This window comes from Poecilia formosa, unplaced genomic scaffold (assembly GCF_000485575.1).
Source record: "Poecilia formosa unplaced genomic scaffold, Poecilia_formosa-5.1.2 Scaffold482, whole genome shotgun sequence".
Classification (NCBI taxonomy): domain Eukaryota; kingdom Metazoa; phylum Chordata; class Actinopteri; order Cyprinodontiformes; family Poeciliidae; genus Poecilia; species Poecilia formosa.
The window spans coordinates 203,980-231,444 of NW_006800421.1; the positions used below are offsets into that span (position 1 = coordinate 203,980).

Below are 27,465 nucleotides of genomic sequence, written 5' to 3' on the forward strand. Positions count from 1 at the left end.
GCAATTAGGAGAAACGTAAAAGAAATAATAAAGAAACTGAAACTGACAAAAGCAAACGTTGGCTATTTTTGGTTAAACGTGTAAAAATGAACTGCAACAAATCTTTCAGATGGTTCAGAAAATGAAATTAGGAGTTCAAAATGTAATGGAAAATAAATAATAAAGCATGATGTCACTCAGAGAACAAAGCATAGTTTCTTTTTTTCACATTAATAAAAAAATCTACAGAAAAGAATACAAAATCCATTAAAATACTTAACGAAAATTAAGTAAAAATACAAAAGAAATTCAGATATTAAAAGATCTGCTCTTATTGATCAGGTAGATTGTCACCAATATCCAATCTGGAATTTTTTTTCAACATCGGTATCAATATGGATATTACTATTGGATCAGTGCATCTTTATTAACTAAGCCCCAAATCAACTTTGTTTTTGTTGATAAACTGCCTAAATTAGTTAAACATGTTTAATTCTACCCTATTTTTGCCTAAAACCGTCTCAGTGCTGCCCTCCAGTGGTGCCTAAACGGTTGGATTTTCCTATTGGTTGCAGCGACACAGCGTGGTTCACCTACATCACAGCCTGATGTACGAGTGTGAATCTCACGCAAACAAACGCAATCAAAATCACACATGAATCAGTTTGTTCATGCAATAAATCATTAAATCTCCCGCGTCCTCCGACCACTTCCTGTCTTCTTCTTCATGGTTTTCGCCAGTGGTAACAGCCTGTTGTTGATCACGTGACTCATGATGTTAAAAAAATGTTTCCGTTGCAGTTTTGCGAATTAAACCAATGTTGATACGACCAAAATTGGTCATCCTGGTGCCAAATCTTATCAAATAACTGTATTTTTCAAAATTGGCGTTTCCTTTAAGCTAATCTATTTTTTTTTTCAATGTCAAACTGTGCATTTATACGGCCGGTGGAAACGAACAGAATAGAAAACACGCATTACTCGCATCGATTCCTGTGATATAATTCAGTGTGACGCATGCACAAGTAGCCCAGTCAGTTTGTCGGTAGCCGTTTTCACAGCAGATTGTGTAAAATTAAAAATGACTCGGCGTAAGTGAGATCATAAATAACAATAAGACTAGCAGATGACAACTGAACTGCAGCCTCTGAGCAGAAAGCGACTGTGTGCCGTTTAATGTTCGGCCAAGCGAAGCGTGCAGGGTGCTGCAGCCAGAGCGGGCCATATGGCCGAGGCGGCCGCCAGCCGAGGCGGTCCAGACCGGAACGGACCGGTCCAGTTCCCCCAGCAGCTCCTCCCAACATGAGGGCCGCACCAGCCGGGGTCTGGACGGACCACTGATTCTTCTCTGAGCCGCACTGAAGACTAACTGGAGATGGATTTAAAAAGAACTAGATTCAGAACTCAAACGTTTTCATACTTGGCTTCTACTTTTCGCTTGTTGAGTTTTCAAAGGCATGAATATTAAATCTTAAAGGAGCAGCAGTATGTGTGTGTCACAGGCCAATGGTGCCATTTTATAGCCCAGTCAAGTCACTATGTTATGTTCAGTTGTTGTAAAAATGCTGAATATATCAAATATAACTTAAAAGAAATTTTACTCCCCAATTTAACGTGTTGAAATTGGGTCTCTGTCTCTTTAAGAAACTCCTGCTCGTTCTGAAACTCCGCCTTCAGGAAGTCGTCACAACATGGCTCCTCTATTAACCCTTTAACAACACTGAGAAGCAGCTCCTATAATGAGTTCATCAGATGCTCAGTTCTACCAAGTATTTGCTAATTGCTGCTGGCTAGTCTGAAGGAGCTGAGTATGGGAGTTTGCCATGTGGCAGAAGCTCTGAATCTTGGAAACTACAGCTGAATGGTTGCCATGGGAGACTAAAGGATTTCTGAATCATGCATCAAAGAATCAAGGCAACACTCCAGAAATGTTTTTGATGAGGTAATAACATTATAACGTGATGTAAAGCTCAAAAAGTCAACTTTACGATGCTGCCTCTACAAGGCAATGTCAAAATAAAACAATATGGCTGAAAAATGACAAAAATACACATCACTGGTCTGTAATCAGGCTCCCAGCTTATTAGAACTGTCTCATCGTGTTCCAGTTCAAAACGTTTGAAGACTTTTGCCACTGAAAGGTGAAAACACATTCCACTGAGTGCAATGACTAACCTCCCATGATTTCTGAAATTATGTCAGCCACAACTTCTGCTACCAATCCTCATCGACCTACAAACCTGCAGGTCAGGCGTGGCGTTTCGTTTAGCTACCGTGGCTCTAACCGGCTAATTAAAGCACCCAGAGGAATTGACGTTTATGTTTATAATCCATTAATCACCAGACCTTTTGCTGATTCTGGTCTGGATAAGAATTTGGTGAAATGTGGGAAACAATTCAGAGAATCATGATCATTATGTTCATGTGAAATTCGGTCGTAGAGCTTATTTGACGCCAGTCGTTAGACTCAAAACGGGCGTCACACCAGATCCATTCTTCCTCCCAGTAGACTTTGGGTTCTTCTATTCATGCGTTCTGGGAATGTCCAGGGATCCAGGATTTATGGACCAAAGCAAAATGTTGTGCTTCTGGAAGGCAGGAGTTGGTTTTTTCCTGTAACCGTGTGTTCATCCGCTAAACCACGAGTCACGGTTGAACCTGACGGAGAACACTAGAAGAGCCTAGCTAGCTGGATTAGCTGTGGTGAAGATAATTATCGCTCAAAGATGGAGGACACCGTACAGCACCGCCTTCACTCATTGGATTAGACTACAATTAGACGTTGATTATCTGTGTCGTCTTTTCAGTTTATTATAATGTTTAAGAGGAGTTTGAAATGTTATGTGTTGAACACTAATCCAAACTTTTGAGAAAAACTTAAATGAGAACAAAAACATTCCCAGGAGCCACACGTTAAATCCTTCACTCTTCCTCCAGGTTCCTCTTCCATGACAATAACTAACGACTCGTTAACGCACACCCACTCGTTAAACCTACAGCAGTCACTAGCAGGCAATCAAGACATTGCCTTGATTCGGCGATGTCTTTGTTTCTAAATGGAAATTTAGACTGAAAGGCATAAATTTTGATGCAGCTGTGAGGCAGAAACGTAGAGGACTTTCAAACGGTTCTTTGGGTCGTTATATCAGATTTTTAAGGGCCGAGATTCTTGACTTGTTCTTATTTAGTGTTGTTGGTTTTGGAGTCATGTTGAGAGACTCGATGGATCTGTTTATCTGAAAAACGCAGAGTTTGCAAAAGTCTTGCTTGAGAAACATAAGTGGGGAGAAAACGTGTCCCTGGTGCACACCCATGTGGACGGTCTTTAGAAAGATGGAGGAAGAACTGTAGACACAACGGAGCCACAGAACCATGACGATTTGGTCAAAGTTGGTCGCAGAGTTTTTGAGCCAACCAGAACTTTAGTGAACAAGAACGGAGGAGTCGGTTTGTTCATGTTGAAACTCTGCAGCTCCTGCATGGTGCAGATTAAAAAACCAGCAATGAGAAAAGCATCTGTGCAACCAGTCAGCTCAGCTCAGCGATGTTTGAGTGGCTGGAATGTGTGGAATATATTTGCCTAAATTTTGCCTTCCAGTAGTTTGGCAAACTAAGATCTGTTCAGGCAACTTATTGTTTTGTTCATTTTTCTCAAACTCTATTAATTTTTACTGTATTATTTAAACAAATACCACCCAAGTGTTGTTTTTTTTCTCTTTCTCAAGTAATGACTGCACTCTCATAATTTGGATGAAATTGGACTATTTGGCGTTAAATTTGTCATTGTTTTGATGCGATTATGTATCTTTGATTATGGCTGACGTTTGTCTTGTAGTTAAAACCAACCAGTGTTCTTTAGTTAATGGGGAAAAAACGGATGGTTTCGGTTTAAACAGACGCATGCTAACAATTAGCATCTGCTGGGAAAATGCGGAATGAGTGCTGAGGTATTTATGAGCGCTTACAATTTAATTGCCAAAATAAAACAGAGCCATTGAGTAACCTGTTAATTTAAAAGTACATTCTAATTATGAAGCGGCGGCCAATATTATATGCTGGTGCTATCCGCTTATTCTATTTTCAGCCATCTTGGAACGTTTATGAAGTGTCTCGGAACAGAATGGATTTTAAATCCGACCAAAGCGATGATCCGACTCCTTCATAATTACTGGATTTAAACTGCAGCAGACAAATGAGGGAAGCGGCGAGCTTCGAATATGGAATCGGTTTTAATAAATATCACACGACGCCTTTTGGGTTTTTTTTTTTTTTCCCCTCCTCACGCTTCGGGAGGAAACCATAATTGAGTCAGACGTGTTTATCTGATTGAAAATAAATGGCTCGGTTCATGTTTACAGCCGAATACGGAGCGCAGAGCGAGAAATCCAAGACAAACGTCCGGGTCTCCGCGGAGCAGCCTCCCTATTCATCACACGGACCTGCTGGTACAATAGCGCTTGTCCCCCCGAAACCAAACACCCCCACCTTTAATTTGTGTGTGTTTCCTCTTTATACCCCTGTGTGTTGCGTTGATCAATCACAATGCGGAGTGGAGTAAGTGAGGAGGGCGGCCGGCGGGGCGATGTTCCCCGAGTCACACCTATTGGCACCATCAGTGTTCCGGCGGGCCCTCCGATCAATCACTGCTAATGACGCCGGGATGAGGAAAGAGGAGCAGGAGGAAGAGCAGCGCTGCTAAATATTCAGCCGGAACCCCATCAGGAAGCCACTTAAGAGAAAACAAGAGAGGAGGACGAAAACAACACATCGTGAGTTGTTAATGTTCACACATGTAGTCTCTGTCAGACAAAGAGGCGATGCTGGAACTGGAAATGTTTGGTCCAGTCAGAACAAGAGAGAGCGAAACGTCGAGTAGATAACGTGAAGGCCTAGCAGTATCCGCCAAAGTTAATTAACTTGGTGATCATGATCAACATGCTTCAGATCCACTTCTTCTAAAATGACACAGGAAAACTATTGTTTTTGAGACCTGACCGACTGCTAATCGAAGATGCTAAAGCTAGCTTTTAAAAAAACACCATAAGCTTCCAAACTACGTTTTCGTATAGTTGTAATATTCTCTTGTTTTCTTTAAATTTCTGAATGATGATTATGTACAACTTGGTTGGTTTTCAACATCGTTTCACAATCCATGTTTTCTACAATGACACGGGAAAACTGGAGGTTTTGTAACTGTACTAATCGCTAACAAAAGATGCTAGTGCTAGTTTTTAAAAAAAAGATACCATGAAGTTTCCAAAATTCAAATTAGCATTGTTTTATTTTATTTAAATTTTGAACCTTCAACCTGTGATGCTCTTGGACATCTTGGCAGCTTTTCAACATCGTTTCAGATCCACTTTTTCTAAAATGATGCAGGAAAAATTGTGTTTTTGTGTCAGTACCAATCGCTAATAGTATATGCTAATGCTAATTTTTTTTCTTTTTTTATACAGTATATGTAAGTTTCCAGAATTTGAATGGGCATAATTTTTATATTGTTTTATTTCATTTTAATATTTTTTTTCTTAATGTTGTTCTACTGTATTTGAGTCAGTGTGAGTTTTGTCGGCCATTTTTAATCATGTTATATTAATTTTGTGTCTATGAAAAGTCTCCTGTTTGGGAAGAAAGCTGACTAACCTCATCGTAACCAATGGTATAAATAAAATTGACTGATTGACTGATTGATTGATTGATTGATTGATTGATTGATTGATTGATTGATTGATTGATTGTGAATCATTTTGTTTGCAGTCTGGCTGTGAATGTGGGGAGGTTCAGGTGAGTTTGACTGGATTTCTTCCACTAATGTGAATTTGTGTGTTTTTATACCATTAGGAGTCATCAAGTGGAAACGAGGGCCAGCAGCTCTGAGCGTTTTACACAGGAAAGCCGTCGCATTGATGGAGCCTCCTGCTGTATTCCACACACACCGCAGGAGATGAAGAGAAACAGCCCAGACCTTTCCCCATTTCCAGCAACACATCCAGTTTCTCCTGGAAAATCAACTCTGAGGCCAACTAGAAGACCTAATGTCACAATAATTCCCCGGTTAATGCAGGAGCTTTGGCCGTCCTCAGCTAACCTGCAATAAAAGCTGAAAGGAATCCCTATAGATTCTTAAACCACCAATTAGAACATTACGCTCTCTGGACCTTCTCACACGATTTGACCCAAACATCTGTTAAAGAAACTGGATGCAAACACAGATGAAGAGCCTGACAAGAGCTAAAAATGTCAATATCTTCTTTTAACTGCAGATTCTTTTTTTCTCAGAGTGACCCAAGAGAGGCCCGCCTGCCATCAGCATCCAGATCACGGCTCCCATCTTTCCCACCGGTCTGAAACTCAAACCTGCTGTCAGTAATGGCCGCATACCGGTTTTCAGTTTTTCCTGCAGGAAAATCTCTGTGATCAAGATTTTCTCCAAGAACAATGAGGAGCGGCAGAGTCTATTATTTGATGTGATGTGCACAGAAGGGCTGGTTTGCTCTGTAAGTGGCAATCCAAACACTCTGCTGCACTCACTTTAGCTCCGACACATCGGCTGCTGGGCAGCTTTAAACCGGGCATGATGGCTGATCGACCAGTTAGGCCAACGCATGGGCGTGACGCTGACTCACAGATGACCTGGCACAGCAACACGTCATCATGAATACTTAAAGACCTCGTCTGGGAGTCTAAGAAACCATCCTGAGTGGAACTCCTCTCAGTCTGCGGAGAAGAGCGACTGGTTTGAGAATATCGGCGACTTTTTGCTGATGACGGTGTGGTTGCTGGTTTTGTCAGGTTGTCACCTGATGTTCAGAAATTTTGAGGGCAAAAAGATGATTTTTGTCTTTGTAGTCCGTAGCCACACTGCTGCGGTAGAACAAACCTGTTAACAAAATTAAACCTGGAGATTTGAGTAATATTAGCTTAACGCAGTGAACCACAGCAAAGGCAAAACTAACACAGAAAAACCATTGAACAACTCAAAACAACTTATATTACTCTTATTTTGCTCCCTGTGTCGGCTACGTTACACACAAACCTGTTGCCATAGTAACTGGCTGACAAGAGCTCCGCTAGAGTATAAAGATTCAACACCAAAAACCAGGTCAACTTTCTCCACACAAAGATCAGAACATTCAGTTTGTTACAGTTTCATGTTTTCAGGCTTGATGTTTATTTGGCGATTATTAATAAGTGATCGTGTGAACACAGAGGTGATTGATTAACTCATTTAAACCCCTGCTCTAATGATGAGCTGTCAGAGAGTTGGTGTTTTCTTTAACTAAACAGAAACACTGAATTCTGCAGCACGTCTACACGTTAAGGTTGCCAAGGTCAAGCTAGCATAACTGGCCGACCTCCGTCTCCATCGCTATATTATTTTAATTAAAACTTTTTCCTGACCTTTTTATCCAAAGAGTAAAGCTTTGGCTGGCTGGTTTAGATCAAAGCATCTTTATGTCAAACGACCCAGTCAAAGCCCAGACCTAAATCCTAATATATATATATATATATATATATATGATTATTTTCACAAGACTAGCACATTCATTCCCATTAGGAGCCTCAGGAAGCTAAAGTCTGGGTGCGTACGTGAGGTTTTCTCCTCTCCCTTTTTGACACGCGCCTCACGTCTTCATGGGGACGGACTTGGATGAAAGGGGCGGATGCAAGTGAAGGAAACTGGGATGCAGTTAAGGGAATTGGGATGCTCAGCATGAGGTTGAGTTCAGGGCTCTGTGGGGGTCAGACCATCTGCTGCTGCTGGAATTTTTTATTTTTTTTTAACTATTATTCCGGTTTTATGACTCCGGTTTTATTTATGGCCCTCAGTGTTAGTCCTGTCACGAAAACGGACGACGGATAGAAACGCAAATGACTAAAGAGCCTCGGTCTTAACCTTATTGTGTTAAATCAGAAGCCGTCGAGTTGCAGTTGCCGTTTCCTCTGACTTTAATCACGTCCCATTACGGCGCGGTCTCACAAGCCCACGCATGTGAACGGTGCGGCTGAGGAAAGAAAAAATATCTGCCTATGATTGAATTGTGGAATAAGTCATCATGCACTTATACTGCTGCTTTCCACGTGCCACAGCTGATTATCCCACAGAGCTCAAATGGAAATATTCCTGAATGAGAACAAAGAGATTTCACGGCAGCTCCATCACACACACACACACACACACACACACACACACACACACACACACACACACACACACACACACACACACACACACACACACACACACACTGGATGGCAGTCCCATAGGACGTCCACAGAGACTCCCTTCAATAAAGAGGATTATAGATTTTGCCCTGTGCACCCGAGTGTTTCCAATAAAATAACGAGACGAGGCCTTCCTCCTGCATAACTCATTAAAACTTAAACCATCCCCCCTACCCCCTTCCCTCTTTTCGGCTGAATATCACTGCACACATTACAGCCTTCGCTTGGAAAAATAACCCCGCCGCGTTGGGAGCGTGTGTGCATACCGATGTGTGTGCGTTTGAGAAAATTAGAGAGGAAGATAAGAGAAAGTGTGTGAGGAAAAAATGTGTTTTCATCCTCGGAGGCCCCGCAGGCTCAGTGGTTGGTTAAAGATTTCTCACAAAGAAACATGGAGACAATCCTGAAGGAGGGGGGAGGAACGCCACTTTTTTCTTCTTCACCCCCTCCAAGCCGGCGGCTCATGATGGAAATACATATTTATGCAGAAGCGCAACCTTAACACAAGGGGGGTCTGTGCTGCATGCTAATGCGCACAACAAATGACTCCGCTTTTATTTTGTCAGGTCATCAGACAGCGAACAGATCAAACAGACATCAAAGCCAGAGTTTAATCGGAAATCAAAACCAGTTCAATGCAAAAAACAAAACCGCTTTGATTTAATTTGCAATAACGGTTTCATTTTATGTGTGAAAACAACGATGCTAAACTGTTATCACAGTTTGAATATGAGAAAACATGATGTATTGAAACTGTAGTGACAGTTTAGCGAAGTTCAGCAACACAATTGTGTTTTAGCATGACTGGAGACAAACCTGTCAGAAAGTCAAACATCCAAACCAACAGGCTGACGAGGACATGCTTTCATGTTGAAGGCGTTACTGAGGGAAGAAGAATCTTTTTCTATCAGTTGCTGCATTTCCATTACAAATGTGCCTAAATATCTGTCTGTATTACTGTAATGTAAAAAAAAAAAAAAACTACAGATTTGCAATGGCGGTGTTTCCATTAAACAAGAAGCCAAATTAAAATCACGTGAATAAGTTTGTTCATGCGATAAGTCAGTAAAAATCAAGCCAGCGAAGCACATATTCATAATTTAGCCATGGTGCTAGCAATTATCTGTCAGCCGTCAGAGACGATGGCATCTTCTTCAGGAGACGGAGCAACAAGCCCTACTTGTGAGCAGCTACGGTCAGAAAGGTCGATTTTAAATAACACTGGCCCTTTAAGACTTGTTAAAAAGCCCAGGTGGAGCCGCTGCTGGTCTTCCTGTTGTCACCCGACACTCAGCTAACCTCGCTAATTCGAATTTGTCCAGGAGTTGTATAAATTATTAGAAGTAATAAGACATTATTATTAAATATAAAGACGCATCTAACAGGGACAGTTCAGATTTTTTTACCCTGGTTCTCTTATCAGTAGCCATCTCAGCTGCTGAAGCTAAGATGCTAAAGCTAACGGCTAATCCTCACAGGAAACCGAAGCTGTTTTCTACCAAACAAACTCCGGGTTCAAAAACCTTTTCAAAGGGATCGTGTGAACCCTGCTGGTCTCAGCTCTTTGCTGGATGTTTTAAGAAACTTTATGGGACTAAATGAGTCTAATAATAGAGTCGTCCTGTTACTAACGCTGAATATCGTGTCGGTTGTTATAAATCTGCACTTTGGAAACTGCCTGCTGAAAAGGTTAGGTTTCTTTTCATGTATTCTGTTTCTTTCATTGTTTGTTCTTTTGTGTAATTTGGACTGCCAGTGTGTTGTAAAACATATCTATCCATAAAATATCTATGTAACAAACAAATACCACTTATGGCTGCTCCCTGAAGAGAAGTGCCTCTTTCAACCAATCAAAAAGAAAAAGAAAAAGCCATGAATCTTCTTCATAAACAATTGTGCTGCTGAGTAATTGATCAAACAAATAAAAGTTGAGAAAGCGAACGAGTTCACAACACGAGCAACAGTACCGCTCCGCTGTTGCTTAGCAACCTGTTAACTCACATATATTTAAAGGATGGAGTAAATATGACTTAGGAAAACCTGCAGCCTTCCTCTTTTCCTTTGTTTTCCTCTCCGTCTGGAGTCACAGAAAACGACACAAAGTCGCAGCGTCACACAGTCAGCGGCTAAAAACTGAGTTTTTTTCCCTCTCTGAGGACGAGAAGGACAGTCGTGCCACTGCTGTAGCGGCCATGCTCTACACCCCGCGAACAGGACGGACGCCACAAAACACAGGCGCAGCAGAGAAGAGGCCCGCTTAACCTCCTGTTCCTCTCTGCCCTGCGGCTACTTCCCTCCTCAGTCAGAAAGGTTGAGAGATGAACTCTGACATCTCAGCGGACTTCCTGTGCTCCACGCTAGGACAGTTCAGATGTAAACATGCCATCTTAACGTGCAGAGCAGAAGCTCTAACACGACCTGAGCAGGAGGGCGAGCCGTTAGCTTTAGAGGTGAATTCTGCATCAAAACGTACAAACTGAACGGACATTTCACCTACTGGCTCTCGGCTCGGTGAGGGAACAGATGAGTGGGAAAGATTGAGAAGTCCATCATCCCAACCTGACTTTCCGTCAGCAGCAGAAAGAGGAGATGCCACGAGGAACGAAGGCACAAACATGCCGTCCTGACGTCGACAGAATCTAACAGAGTCGGCGGCGGTCAGGAGAAAGCGGACTGCTGAAGGAAAATACCGAGAGTTCACTTCCAACGGGAGGAAAAGGAAAAATGTGTCATGTTTACCTACGATGAATGAAAAGACACCTAAACTGACATTAAATCAGACTAGACTTTTATTGGGACTACCTAAATTAAATCTAGTTGCTAAATGTCTGAAGAATAATTTTCTTCAAATTCATAAATTTACATTCATTTGCCTCACATTTGATGGAACTGCATTTCAAACTGTATGAGTGAACCAAACAGTTTGGGTATCAACTAGCCTGGCCATCGCCTTTCTATGAAATTCAGCTCAATTCTCATTTCCCTCAGTGCTCCATCTGGGATTTCACCCATTGAGCTGAATTCCTCCATTCCTGGCTGAATTGGATTTCAGCCAGGCCAATCAGCAAACAGGAGAAGTTGTGGAATATGGCGTTGATTTTCCCCACTGTTTTAGAGTTGTAGAGCACCGTATCAATGGGAGCAGTGGAAGTGAATGAAGTTCAGTCTGTATTGGCCACGCTTCCAAATACTGAGAAATTAAAGTCCAAACAAGAAAAAATTTTAAGACATTTTAATGCTGGCAAAGATGTCGTCCGGTTTGACCGTTCCCTCTTCGCAGAGGAGGATCGTTGTTAATAGCAATCTTCCATTGCTCTATTCCTTACTGCAATTTCTGGTAAGCTTCATAGCGTAGCTTCATTCACAGTCAAGCTGGCGCATTACATAAATCACGGCTAAACATTAGCCACTGGGTAAAATCAGATCCAGTTGTTTAAAACCTCAACAGAATCCAATCCGCTTCTCAACAGTCGAGAGTCTGGACCCTCAGTAGAACAAGGAGCTGGTTTTAACCAGGCTGCGTATCAACAAGCCTCACACAGTAGTTTACAGAGATTTGGACCCACTCCTTCTGACAGGACAGACAGTTTTCAATACAAACAAATCTATTGGAAGAAAATAAAATGAGGTCTGTACATAAAACAGGCAATGTCCTGGTAGAAAGTATCCAAACACGTTACAACAAAGTTAGCAGAAAGATTCTCATTGTTTGGGATCAGAATGACTTCATACTGAGTGAAACACGCGTGTAGAACAAGATACGAGAAGGTCACTTAAAAAAAAACGGCAGCAGACAAGGAAATTCCTCTGCAACTATTCCATATCATAAAATAGTATTCATTGTTTTATGTCCTTAAAAATGTGGAGAGAACACTGGTGCATTCAGATGCCTCTTCACCTTGGGATTCCTGCAGACACCATCCATCTATTTTCTTTACACCCTTGTCCCTCAGTGGGATTGGGAGGTGCTGATGCCCATCTTAAGCTATTGTTCCAGGCGGGAGGTGGGGTCACCTGGAGAGGTGGCCAATCTGTTGCAGGGCAACACAGAGGACTAACAACCATGCACACACACATTCACACCTAGGGGCAATTTGGAGAGGCCAATTAACCTGACAGTCATGTTTTTTGGATTGTGGGAGGAAACCGGAGTACCCAGAGAAAACCCACACATGCACAGGGAGAACATGCAAACTCCATGCAGAAAGACCAGGGCCGGGAATTGAACCCAGAACTTTCTTGCTGCAAGGCAACAGCTCTACCAACTGTGCCACTGTGCAGCCCTCCTGCAGATACATGAAGATTAAACCAACATAAACTAATAAATACAGAGAGGAAACGCAAACATACACTAAGGCCTGATTAAAACATTGGGTCAGAGTTGGACCGTGTTTTGCGTGTGCAAACAGAGATCGGACATTCTTCATTAAAAGTTTTAATAAAGCCTCTAAAACACCAGAGATTCCTTTGTCATGAGCGCAAGTGCAAGAAAAAGCAGAGCTGCAAGTTCAACCTCACTGAGTCTCCATCAGCTGACGGCCACAGAATCCAGAGATCAGAGCATCGATGTTACTTAGATTCTGTCCATCCGTGTCCCGACAAATCCGGACGAATGACTTGGTCCACCTTGACTTGGCTGCATGTTGGGACACATTCAAATGTTTAAAAATTATCTTCTGTCCATCATCAAATCTTCCCATGAGCTCTTTTCTTACTCAGCTAGAGAATGAGTAAGAAATGAGGCAGAATATTTGATTAATTGAATGATTAATCAAATATTCTGCCGATTAATCTATTAATTGGATAAAACAAAGTTTGCCACTTTCTGCAGATTTTCCTGTTTGAATAAGAAAATAAACATCTTATTGCGTAATATGCGACAATATAGCATTCCTTCGGTGAATGGTTTGTAGTTTGTAGCAAAGGATCAATTTAACACCAACATGTGAAAAGCTCGGCTCTTTCTGCTCAACTTAACACCAACACAACGTCGGGTTGATCTGGTGATTATTGTTTTTGGACTAAGTCAAAATGAAAACGCAAAAGGTGATAAACAGAAGATTTATTAAGTGAGGCAGAAGCTCAAAAGGTTAGAAATTGCAGCTCTAAGGAGGAGCTTCGTCTCGAAGGCGGGGCTAGGTCCATCCAGGCGTTTTGCACAGCTGAATGGTTGCCATGGAGATTAAAGGATCTCTCAAACATGCATGACAGAATCAAAGCAGCCCTCCTGCTGTGTTTTTGATGAGGGAATAACAACATGATGTAAAGCTCTACAAATGTCGATTTTACACAAAACTGCTCCTTTAAAGAAGCCGTCACATCTGGAGTGAACACCTTGGTCTCGGCTCGTCTCCATGCTGGCACAGACTCAGCTAACATGAGCAGAACAACCGGTGGAAAGCGGGTCGCTCATTAGGCCTGAGCAGCAGAGATACGGCCAGGAGGCGGCTGACGCTGCGGCGGCGGGCCGCAGGCGGCTTGTTCCCTCTTTTGTTCCCGCCGCCGGACGGTGTAATTATCCGTCTTCTTTGTCCACAGCGGTCGGCTCGGTAATGAAGCCTCATTCCTCACTGTCCGCGGATCTCAAACCAGGGCGTGCCGCGTCATACACACACACACACACACACACACACACGAGCAGGGCTGAGCTACACTGGGTTTATTGCATCACTGTGATCTGCGTTCAGATTCTGCGATGCCAAATGCGTTTTGACGGAGTAGAAGTGCCACAGGAACAGCGGGGGTCAACCAATTATCCGCATGGCCGCGTTTCAGAACTAACTCTCGCCGTTTCCTCCAATTACAGGAATTGTGACTTTGTCTGATGTGATTTCTGATTAAAAGCAGCTAATTGAAAACGTGCTTTCTGGCTCGGTTTGCTTGTACTCTGTCTCGGCCGCAGCAACAGGAGGCGCGATCATGACTGGAGGACAAGACTGAAGCAAGAAAGCACCAACAGTGTTTTTATTTTTGTTCATTCTAAATTCATTATTTTGCTATTTGACTCTTCAAACAAGAGCTTCATATTTCCTCCGCCTGGTCAGCGTACTGGCAGACATTTAGTGGGAGGTAAAACAACGAAATATGTTGTTTTGCAAACAAATAGTTTCTTTTTTTTTTAAACAGCAAACCTTTGGGCGTGTTTTGTTGATGCAGTTTATCAACAAAAGGAATTTACATTTTTTATTGCTTTCAAAAAACAGTTTATACTGTCTAGAAGATAAAAAAAAAATCTTTCTGGGAGATAAATTGTCCCAGAAATTATCGCGATAAACGATAATATTGTCATTTTGAGGCCATTTTCAAAATACTACATTGAAAATGTGAATTAATGACACAAATTTGCCCCATCAAACTTTAATTTTGTAAAGAACTCTAAGCGCTGGAACTGGAGAACATTTTAAATATCCAAAATAAAACACAACTTAAGAACTATAAACTGAAATAAAAAACACACACAACCGAAATCATAGATAAAATCAATCATTATGAGGTCTAAACAAAATTGCTCTTTAAAAAATGTTAATCATCAGAATAGAAATGATCAGATTATTCAAATTTATCAAGCGATTATTTGATTAATTGCTTATTGCAGCGTGCTTACACGTCTTACAATAAAGAACAAAAATAAAACAAAGCAGTAGTGCTTATAACCTACGTGTGTGTGTGTGTGCATGTGTGTGTGTGAACAGGTGGCTTTCAGCCATCAGCACACACAGAGGAAACCTGTGAAAATCTTTTTACAGCGAGGCTCAGGAAATCTGGTCGCCACGGTGTCGCCGACTGGAAGAGCTTCTCACCGAGTCAGAAATGCACTTTGCTGCAAATGGAAATACGAAGTGGAATAGTCCAAGCATGCAGCTAAATGTGAGACTGCAGAGCAACCAGCGCAGCCGTGTTATTGGTGTAAAGTCGGCTTAATGTGAAGAGCGAGAGCCGCTGCTTAGCTACAACACACCTCCCAAATCTTAAAACACACGCACGCACACACCCACACACACACACACACACACACACACACACACACACACACACACACACACACACAACCCAAAGTATGATTTGTTTGACCCTGAAATTTAACAGAGGAAACACATCCACAAAAAATGTGCCACATTTGTGTCATGATGCCACAGAATATCTTTCCTAAAATGTTACAACTCTGATAATAACACGTTAGCATCAGTAGTAATAAGTCTTTATTTTTTGCTGTTAATACTATAAATTTGGAATAGATACCATGATACTGTGAACACCACAGAATATTTATCTTAAATTCTCATATCAGAAAACATGGCTCCTTCACATTATTCATTCATTAAAAACTAAAAACCATTTTTATATCCACTAATCGCTGTGATTGGTTATTTATTTATTAAAGGGGCAGTATTATTTGTTTTTCAGGCACATAAAGCCACTTAGAATCAAGTATCAAAAATATATCACACAAGACTTAAAAGAAAGCTGACTCTGTAATTTAACACCTTGAAATAGGGCCTCTGTCTCTTTAAGAAGCTCCTGCCCCTTTAAAGCATTTAAGCTGGTTTATTCTAAACAGACCTGAATACGAAGGTTTCTATTGTTTCCACTGTAGAGGGGATGTGAAGTAGAACAGACTTTTTCTCAGGGCGTTTACTGAAATAAATGTGAGCGTCTGTCACAAATGATCTCAGTTTTGCTTTATCGTCTCATCTGTGGAGATGAAAGAGAATTATATTTGGTTTGTTCTTCTTTTATGACTTTTAATGAGCGCTGATGGTTTGCAGGATGCTGCGCTGCCATCTCTGACCGCCTTTATGTAGAGTTAGGTAAACATTACGTTGATAAATCAATAAATATCCCTAACAGACACAGTCTGCAGTGTCCACTCCTGCATTAAACGCTGCAGCTCTCTCTCTCTGGCTGCCTCTGCCTCTCTGCATGGGTAAACACTCTGACACCTCCAGCCAAGCAGCAGAGCAGAGCAAAGTCTGACAAAACGTAATTATTAAGATTTAATCCAGGCCAGATGGAACCGGGATGAGTTCTCTCCTGCAACAAAAACCAGAGTACCAGAACCAAACGCCGCCGGTCCATGAAGTCAAACCACCGCCATAAAGACGAAAGCGTTAGCGCCTCCAGCTCCAGCTCCACTCCGGCCTTTCGGATTTAAAAGCATTAAGCTGCAGGGCGAGGAGAGGAAGGAGAGCGGATGATGCGTTTCATCTGCAGCAAACAGAAAAAGCCCAGGACGAACAAACACTCGGTCCCCTCCAGGCGTCCCGAGCAGGCTGGGGCCCCGCCGCCGTCTCAAACGGCCGGCGAGCGGCTGCAGCCAGAGATAAATGCGGTGTGGGCCGCGACAGCGTCCAGCGGCAGTTTGTGTTTTGGGCCGCACTCCGGCCAGGAGCAGACGAGTCCCACAGGAGCAGCTGCATCTGTTTCCATCACATATCATGGTTTTATTATTTATGTCTGAGCTCCGCATGCAGTGGCCTCCTCCATCCAGCTCCTATAAACCAAAACTTATTGGATTAAAACATACAAAGAGGAAAAAGCACAAACATATAAATAAATAAATAAATAGTCCACCTTATTTCATTTGATCATCTAGTGCAACGGCGTCCGATGGCACAATGACCATGAAATTCTATTTTTTTGTATCCAATTTAAAACATAAAAAAATTATTAATGTTTCTAACAGTTCAACAATTTAACAATATTTATAGATAAAAAAAATCTTTAAACTTCTGCAGGTAAAAAACATAAACAGATCCAGGATAGTTGCCCTATTAAAGGGGCAGTGCTGTGTTTTCCAGTCACCTGCTACCATTTCATATCCAAAAATCAAGTAACTATGTTACCTTCAGTTGTTAAAAAATGCAGCATGAATCAAATGTGACTTAAAAGAAATCTGACTCTGTAATTTAACACCTTGAAATTGGGCCTCTGTCTCTTTAAGAAGCTCCTGCTCTTTCTGAAGCTCCGCCTTCAGGAAGTCGTCACAACATGGCGGCTCTATTAACCCTTTAACATTGTTTTTAACATTGTTGCGCTGAGAATTAGCTCATATGATGACCTCAGCTGATGCTCAGTTCCACCAGGTGTTTGCTAATTGCTGCTGGCTAGTCTGAAGGAGCTGAGTGGGGGAGGTTTGCTCTGTGAGGAAGAAGCTTGGCTTGGAAACTGCAGCTCAGAGGAGGAGCTCGGCAGAAAAGGCGTCGCTCGGTGTGTGCAAGCGTTTAGGCATCCATGAATGGATGCCTTAAAGGATTTCTCAAACAAGCAAGAAGATAGAAAATATATACTTGACACTCTGTGATCGTTGTTACGCGTGGTGGAGGATCTGTGCTTGTTGCGGTGCGTGGTGTGACGTCAGCAATGATATTCTCACACATCAATCTGACCTTTTGTCAAATGTGAATAATTAATGGAGATTAATTATTTTCATTTGAAACTTTTAGTATGAGTGAGAGCTGAAAGTTGGACTCCTCCATCCCACACGGAGTCATTAAGACGAAGAGTGTGTGTGTGAGTGTGAGTGTGTGTGTTTGTCGCCGCCCCGTTATCAGCCGCATCCTCAGTCAGACATGAAGTCAAATCCCATTTCCTGCTGCACTCCTCTGCAGCTTTCAGCACAAATCAGATTTACTTTAAGTGTAGCCAGAAAAAAACGACCACACACACACACACACACGGACACACATGCACACACTTAGGGAAAAAAAAAACACAAAACAACACACACGCATGCATGTGCCATTGTGTGAATCAGACAGCACTTCTGTCACTGCAGCCCCTCCATTCCCCTCCGGCTGCTTCCTCCATCTCGCTGATGGTCGAGCAGCCTTTGATGTGCATCCACTCACAGAGCCGCCCCCGCGTGTGTGCGTGTGCATGTGTATGTGTGTGAGGCTGAAATCATGCAGGCTGTTAACAGATCAACCAGCAAAACCAGACAAAACTCCAAATGAGACAGAGCTGCCAATAAATGTGCACGTTTCCCCCGTCAAAACAAACACCAGCTGACTTGATTAATCATCTGCTGTAGTCAACTGGTTGCCGCAGAAACTAAACCAGGGTTGCATAAAAAAATAAAAATAAAATATAATCACAAGCTGGGACGTCCAGATTTGATCCCTGGCAACGGCTCAGCATCGCTGCTCTACTGTCTGAGATGTGTGGACATGATTTTACTGGACGACTTTAGGAATCAACAAATATTTACTTTTGCTAAAAAAAAAATTAAAAAAAACTTGCAAAACTTATTACAGGATGAACATGTAATGTAGCTGATAATTAAAAATGTATGTTCCTTAACATATTTAAGTGCTTTTCACCCTTTACAATGATGCTAAAAAAATAAAATAAAAAAAGACAGGTGCATTTTCTGGTTAGTTGTATCAAAACAGAGAAAATATGCAAATGTTAGCCTAGCGATTTATCAGAGTCATCTGCATGCATGCTGTATTTACAGGCATAAGACGTAAATTTATTAAAGACTGAAGCTGTACGTATCAATCCAGGTATATCTTTACAAATAAAAATATTGCCATGCAAGTTGGAGATGAATATCATACTAGCTTAGATAGCATGCTACATCCATGCTGCATTAGCATTTATGCTAACAATCGTGTTAGCCATTGGAATGCTGTGAGTAATTTGTCTCATATTTTCTCTGTAAAGACATAATTTAATTCCTTGTAAAAATAAAAATTAACTTTAAACATTAAAAAAAAAAAATCAATCAAAATGTTTACATCAAAGACTGAGTCAGGACACCCTGCCCTCCGATACTTACTGTTACTCCGCTACATTTTTGACTCATCTGTCTGAAGGACTTTCACCTCCACAGCAGCTGTGGGATCCAGTATGTCCAAAACATTCAGTGGCATCAGGGCTTAGTCGGAGAACGAAGTGTGTATAGTAGAGATGCACAATATTATCGGCATGGTATCGGTATCGGCCGATATTAGTGTTAATATTTAATATTGGACATCGGCCATTCCGTCAAAGTAACTCACCGATATGAATGATGTTGCTTTTATATGATAAACCAGTGGCAATGATGCCTGCAGCACAGCACAATGTCAAATGTGTGCTGTTTGAGTGTTGTCGTCGTCTTAGAGAGAGCAAACGTCATGAATAGATTTGACATTAAACATAATGCAAGTTGAAAGTTTTACATCATTTTCAGCTTCCTTTTTAGCATCTGTATTTGTTAGCAGGTTACAATGACAAAGATGATGCGGTATTTTACTTCCACAGTAGAGAAAGACAGATTTTTATAGGAAAAAATATCGGTATTGGTATTGGTTCTCGGCCAAATGAGTTTTAGTATATCGGCATATCAGACATCGACCAAAAATCCAAGATTGCACGTCAACAGTGTATAGCATCAGAGGCATGGAAAGACGATACTGGAACAAATTTGAATAAAGGTGACTTTGTGTTCTCACACAGTAAAAACATCCAATCATGTATCGTCTGTACACTTATTCTTGCAGGGCTGCAGAATGGTTGGTGCCTCGTTCCAGTGGCCATTGGATGAATTGGATACACCGTGGACAGGCCACCAGTCCATCACAACACCATACAAACACTATGTAGATGTGCAGTAGAGCACTCTGATGTTCAGCCAGGTTTAAGACAGTGAGACATTAGAATAAGTTCAACGTTTGTCTTGTCTTCTTTGAACAAAAGTGTATTTAAAAATCTGTTATTTGAGTAAGAACTAAAAGGAACAGTAACACAGACGATCTTTGAGTTGTGGAGAGATGTACAAATGGGTTGTGAAAGCCCGTACCCACAGCGATGCGTGAAGAGCCGCAGCGCGAGTCTAAAAGCTAAGACAGCTTTGTGGTCTGAGTGACAGTAATGACTTTGTCTCCATTAACATGAGGAGGAGGAAGGAGACGGAGGATGGGGGAGGCTAATGCTGGAAACACATCCACCTCTCCTCCAGCCACACACCGCTGACACGCACACACTCCAAGGAGAAGCTGCCCTCCTTACTCTCACAGCTTCATCATCTCTGCTGAGGAGAGACACACAACGCGCTGCTGCAGATCCATTTTTTTAGAGGCCATTAAAGGGATACTTTGTTTAGCTGAGGTAGGACTGTGAGGGATGCTCAAAAGTCTTGTTTGGAGAAGCGAGCAAGCAGAGCAAAGTCACATTGGAGGAAAATCTCACAGGGGCGTCGTGTTAGCCGCTGCTCTGAAAAGGACCATTTGGGTGGCTCAGCTGGTGGAAGCACACACTGAGGCTCTTTGACGCCGCTTTTCTGGGTTCCATTCCAAGTCTCAGACATTTTCTCTCTTCTGCCTAATTTCTGTCTACTTACTGTCCAACAGAAGGCCACTAGTGCCAAAAATGTCTTTAGAAAAAGACCATTTGAAAGAAAATTTGACTTCCTCACAGTTCAGGAAGCCCAATGCCAGATGTATTTATATATGTGTAAATTAAATTGTAGGCCCTGGATGAAGAAAAACGCCTCACTAGTAAAAATGTATCTGTAATTTTTAAAAGTTAATGAATCAACAGAGAGCATTTCTTGTAAACCACAACAATAAAAGTATCAATCTATAAATAGATGATGTAATTATTCAGTTACATCATCTGTAACTGAATAACTACAGATGATGTAATTATTCATAATGACTATTATTACTAATAGTCATTATTATTTCCATTAATGCTTTAATAATTCCAGTTGAGAAGAGCAATCACCTAAACACTGTCTGTGTGAACAGAGATGTCGGACATTGCAGAGAAAGGAATGGCACCGTAAAGACGAAACAAAACAAGTGGAAGAAGACAGAAAATTAGAAACCTCCCAGCCATTAGCCTCCCCGTGTTCGACATATTCAATAACTAATGTCTCGTTGAGTGAAATCAGATATTTTTTTTCAAACTCGCATGTCGAAAACATTTTATTCTGAAGGGCAGGAATGTTTCCCTAGTAAAACTCCAGCTTTAAGAGCATCTGGTTTAGAAGATCTCAGCGGTGCAGCTTGAAAATATCTATCTGCAATCAAAGAAGCAAACGCACTGGCGACTCTTCTGTATATGTGTGTAGGTGTGTGTGTGTGTGTGTGTGTGTGTTCAGCCTAGACACTGTCCTGCTGCTCACACTGGGCTGGTTGTGATTCTCTGAGTCGGATTTCAGTGACAGCCAATAAGAACCAGCTGTGAGGAGAGATGGAGGGGAAAAAATTGGTTCAGAGCCAGAAGTCAGTCTGAATGCTGCGTCTTTAGATCAATACCCAGCTGGTGTCTCCTCTCTCTATTCCTCTGCTTTTCTCTCTCTCCATCTCTAACAAAGATCCTTGTGTTGACCTTAATCAGCACAAGGCCGACCTCTGAGAAATGTGGCTTCCACAATGTATTACCGTCATCTTGCTAAGCCAATCCCACCTACCACAAAATATATAAGTGTACTATATTCTCTACAGAGTATGAGAAAAATGTGAAAAAAAATTATATCTAGTTTGTTCCTCTTTTGATGATTTCCTAATTTTGAATGTTACCTTGGAGCTAACAGGAAGCTGGGGCTGCTGCTGTTTCCTTAAACAGCTTGACTGTCACTAACTGGAAGTAATACACTTTATGCTAAAAACATAAAAGATAGCGTTTAACGTCTAATATATCTGCAGATATTTTATATGTTCAAAACAGATCTGTTTTTGTCCACCATCAGAGCATAAAAATTGTTCAGGAAATGGATGTAAACATCTTTGGACCCCTTGCTGATTTGAACTCTAATTTCTGAACATCATCATACTGAGTAAATATGACACTTAGCAGGTAAATGAGGTGCAGAAAAATACATTAAAAGGAAAATTTACATTTCTAAGAGGGGTGTCAAGGTAACTAATATTTCTATATAACTGATCCAGGAGAAAAATATCCAGGTACTTCTTTGCATCAAAATGCTGGTACAAAAGTCTGGGCACTTAACAGACACTCGGCTGGTACATCCAGCAAAGTATATGTGCAATTTGTTTAGCTAACAAGGCTAACTGAAACATTATTCAAAGATAATCTTCCTATGAAGCAAGCAGACAGGAAGTAAAGTCCTGAAGGAAGCAGCATGCTAGCTGTGCTAACGCTACAAGCTAACGCTACCAGACCGATGTCTGAGAGCACCTAAAAGGTCAGTGAAGTTAAAAAATGTACAACAGTGAAGTAGTAGACCTTCTGTATGACATAAACTAAAGCTCTCAGTTTAAATATTAACGTTAGTCAGCTGACTGCTAGGTCAGCCAATAGTGAGGCAAAAAATAAAAACAACAAAAAAACAGGGCGCCCCTCTCTGTTACCCTGAATTTTTTTCTTAGAATCCAGATTTAAATTTTTGTCTTGTGACAACGTGAGAGCCTCCTGAACTCTGACCTGTTACAGAGCTAGCATGCTGCTATAGATACTCACCAAACGCAGTTGCTGTGTGCAGATTGGTGACATAAATATCACTTTTTTAAATACGTGATGCTTATTTCAAATTTGAATATTTTTCAATAACAATATTTGTGCTTGTGGAGATATGAACCATGCTTTCACAGACATACAGTTACTGAAAAAAATATGTTTTTTAATCATAATTTTTCATCATTATCATAATAATACCACAAAATATCACAATAAAATTCAAAGTCCATGTCGCCTACCCCTGATCGCTCACCATAGCAACACACCATAAAAAGAAAAACCCAAAGAGACACCATTTATAACTGCGTAGCTCCACACAAGTTTGCACATTTCTGCAGACCCAATGCACCTTGACTTGTTCTATAACTCATCTCTACTTGACAGATTGTCCTTATGTTTGCACACCACGGGGTCTCCAGGTACAGATTCATCCTCAGAGTCCAGAGCGAACAGACTGAACGCATCTTTGCTTAATAAAAACAAATCTCTTTTCCCAGGGTGTGGATAGAAAAGCATCTACTGGTGTTTAACAAGACCACATAAAACCATACAACTGTAGGAGAAAAAGGTCTTGACAGGTAAACACATCAGAATTGTGAACAAACTAACTAGAGAGAATTTAAGGTAAAATAGCCAGATGAAAGCAGGCGTTTAGTGAGAGGCTGCTGCCAGGACTCCACACTGTTCTGTGAAGGAGGGACAGAAACAGGAAGAGAGACACAAATGCTCCCCAACACACACACATACACGCACACACACACACACACACACACACCAAAATGCCGTTGGAGGCATCTCTTGTGGGCAATCCTTCCAGCGGTGGAACACGGCCTAATGCTCCCACCGCATCTGAAAATGCCACCGCAATTAGTGACAGACGTCCCCATTGAGCTGTGCGGCGTGGGGTCAATTAACGTTTGTGAGGTGGCGAGGCGGAATCCGCTGAAGACATGAGGAGGACGGATAATCGCATTACGGAAGCCAACAGGCCCGCTATTCGCCGCGCGGCGTAATGACACGCGGAGCATATAATCGCGACGGGGAGAAGGATGAGGCGATGTTCGCTCCGGTCTGAGGCCTGACAGAGGAGGGTTCTTGTGTCTGTGTTGCTCAGTAGCGGAGGCGGCTCTGCTTTGTGTTGAGAACCCGGCCGTGTTCGCGACAACAACCCGAAGGCCTCTCCGTCCTCACACTCCACAGCCAACACGACGCTCAAGCCAAGCGAAGCCAAGCGAAGCTAAGCGAAGCTAAGCGAAGCTAAGCGAAGCTAAGCGAAGCTAACCTCCACCTCCGCCTCCGCAGCCATCAGAGCGGTGTCAAATTCTGCTGCACCAACTCCAGAGGTGATATTGGGCCGTCATGTCAGCTCATGATGCAACACGGCTGTTTGCCCGCGGACAATAGAGACGCTGTTTGTTGACGATGATGATGAGTGGTGTCTGTGTACCCGTCGGCTCCAGGGAATTGTCGCTTTAACGTCGCTCATTCACAGAGACGGGCGACAGTCGGAGTCTAGGCCCGGATACCGACGCAGCAGAAAGAGTTCATCCACGGGCTCAGAAGAACCGGTCCCCAGAATGTTAAAGACAAGACAGACGTGGTGAAAGTCCCGGAACCCAAACATACACCAGAGTCGTTTCAGAGAGCAGCGGTGTCAATAGGGACTGGCAGAACCTTTTAAAGCTAAATTAGCTTCAGTTCAATTCTTCTTGAAGCTTGTTGCATCTTTCCAGCTGCTTTGTCTTAAAATTCTTTTAATTTCAAGTTTGTTTCTTTGGCAGTAAGCAGAAAATACTTTTTTTCCCAACTGTTCATGAAGAAAACTTTCACACGTCATTCATTCTTTTCTGCTGTAGAGTTACTGGTCAATGTTTACCATGGAGTATGAGGGCCGTTATATGGCAAAGAAAAAATGATTATATCACCACGGTAGAGTGGATTTATGCCAACAAACTCAACATGTCTAATATTTAGGTTCATTTCTCTTATTTATGTCATAAACATGAGATTCTAACTTTCTAATAACCTGAAAATTGTCAAAAAAAAAACAACAACAATAAAATCAAGACTTAAACTTCACTTTAGTACCAAGTGGTGAGATAAATGTACAGTCAGCTAAAATCTTCGTAAACAACGTTTGAACACATGGACTCAGTGTTGCAAGTCTAAAGTTAACAATGAAATAAATCCTATTGAATTTAATGGAAGATTAAGTCAAAATGCTCATTGCATCAGATATTCTTTCCAAACTAAAGCAACACTGGGACAACTAGCTTGATGTTAGCTGGGCTTTCTTCACTAGCCTGCACTCTGCTGCTTAACACAACAACTTTACTAACAGTAACTGGTTGACCTCCTTTAGTTTCCGTGACACGACTTTCCAAATTTCTGTCTTTCTTGGAATCAAAAGTCCTGTGTGAACGTCAAAACTGGTATGGTTGGAGTGAGCGCAGAACGTAACCGTTTTAAAAGACGGCAAGTTGCCATAAACACAAAGATGCGCAAGCCGAATCTGGCAGAAACCACTAAGGTTTCGGGTTAGCCTTCTACCTGATCTTCATAGAGCAGTACTAGAGGTAAAGGTGGACCTGGATGGATCTCCAGTCTGTCAACACTGAGGACACACAGTCACAGTAACTGGATCTTGGTTGGACACCCCTGGTCAAAAACATAAACACACATTCATGAGTGGAACATCCAAACTCTGGTTCTGGTCGGATCTTGATGGTGTGAATAATTCAGTGCTAACAACCATCATAAACATATCCGTACCAAAAAGCTACATTAAAAATTAAGGGTGCATTGATCAATCTGCCCTGACTTCCTTACTTTGGGTGATTGGTGATCGGCTGATACTTGAATGTAAAGCCGATCTTATCCATAGATCTAAAAATCAACCTTTCCTCTCCGGCTCTCCCATAAGAGGGTTGATTGACAGACCGGCCCACCAGATCATGTCTGCATGTTTGTAGTTAACAATGGTCACCCCACTGTAGCCAACTTGGTGACTTTCTTGCTATATTTATATTACATTTATTCAGACACCCAAAAAAAGCGTCAGCCGAAATCAGAATCGGCAGATGAGGCTTTTAAATGATCAGCAATCGACCAGAAGACTGCAATCGGTGCACCGCTATTAAAAATAGCTGGAAATTAGACAATCCCACACACCAAAAGAAAGAAAATAAGGATATGTTATCAAAGCCATTACATAACAGAGCTTACAGTTGGGTCACTGCCCTGGATGTTGCACACTTCAGTTACCAACCGCCTCTTAAACCAGCCTGAAGAAACTGCAGACCTTACAGACCCTTACTGTGTTAAAGGCCATCTCTTCTGCCGGTGTCTGAACCAGATTCTTTTGACCTTTAGTGGATTTCATAACAGAAAGAGACCCTGGCAGATGTTAGACTTTATGGACCGGGTGGTGGTGAGGCAGGTTTTTACGTAAAACACGCTTTCATTTTCAGAAAACAATCCATCTGCGTCGGCTCTACCATAAAGCAAATGGCTTCTCACGTCAAACCGTGTCACAAACCGAGCTCTGAGACCCGTCCCCGTTCCGGTTCCTGTCAGATTAAAGCCACAGTTTGTTACTAACACTCCCTAAAGCAGCTTCTGCCGCGCTCCGCTCCTCTCGGTGGTGCTGAGGACGTCGCCCTGGCGACGCGTTACCAGGAAGCCTGGTGTTTATGAGCCGAGATGCTGAGCTGCTTAGACCTTAAACGCTCTGCACTGAAGTTTAAAGCCGTACTTATGCTTTACACGGCCAATTGGACTCTTTATGCATCGTCTCTACGAGAACGCTGCACTTTTATTGCACCGTGTTGATTTGCTTGCTTTACTAACTACCATATTTAAGCATTTTACTCAAAAACGTGACGATAGACCATTAGAGAGACTAATTTTTCTTTAGTGCTCGATGAAAAACTTTCCCTATTTGTTAAAATACTTCTACATCTACAGGCATGAATGTGCTGCGTGTGACGGCAGGTGAATAATGCGAGCAGAAGCGTGACAAAGGCAGCTCTCTGTGCTGCTGAGGGGTCGTCAAGGTGACTCCACAGCAAGGGCATCCACAACTGATCTCTCTCTCACACACACACACACCAAAACACCTCCATCCCTGCTTGCTTTTCAGCTCCAGCAACAGCAAGAATTTGACAAAAGAAGCTTTGAGGCTTGCAGCCCTGCAGGTGCAAAGTGGAGCAGCTGATAATCCAAATCATCCACATCCTTTAATTGTAATCAAAATTATTTATATATATATGTATCTATATAAGAAATTGATGTCCTCCTTTACTGTTTGGTCACTTTTATTTTCACCTGTTTTTGTAATGTTTTTGCTCAGTTTTATGTCTTAAAAATGATAAGTTTGCACTTTGGAGCAGAAATCAGTTTACGATTCCTCAACTGTGAGCGTGTCATTGTTTGGCTCCCCTGCTGTGTGCAGGATAAAGACAGCAGCGTGCGGTCGCTGCTTCCGCATTTGCATGACATTTAAAAAGAAATAAGGTTTCTAATTTGTAACTGGAAGCAAAAAAAAAAAAAAAGATAAAAGGTTCGATTCATCCTCACTTTAGGTTTTCTTGGTGCAGAACTGGGCTCTGCTGATGACTCCAGTAACAGCAGCGTGTCACCGAGCAGGAGGAGAATAATAATAATAATAATAAAATAATAATAATAATAAAACACACACACACATAAACCGGTGAAATCACAGCATAGAGAGAGAAAGAGAGGGAGAGAGGAACCCAGCTTCTTACCGGGTCTGATCCCGACAGGAGCTCCGGAACAAGCGGCACGTCAACGCGGTTTAATCCGTGAACGGTGCTGGTGGAGCCGGACGCC

The 27,465-nt window shown here is 42.0% G+C and overlaps 1 protein-coding gene across 3 annotated transcripts in view; it reads right to left on the reverse strand.

Moving 5' to 3' along the window:
* Positions 1 to 27,465, reverse strand: part of enox1 (ecto-NOX disulfide-thiol exchanger 1) — an 87,318-nt gene extending 59,853 nt beyond the window's left edge. For 2 of the 3 annotated variants that reach the window (XM_007578523.2, XM_007578522.2), the window contains exon 1: positions 27,381 to 27,451. The gene's annotated coding sequence lies outside the window, so the exon portion shown is untranslated. Of the gene's footprint in view, positions 1 to 27,380 lie in introns of all 3 variants that reach the window. The other variant, XM_016664387.1, reaches the window with a different exon arrangement.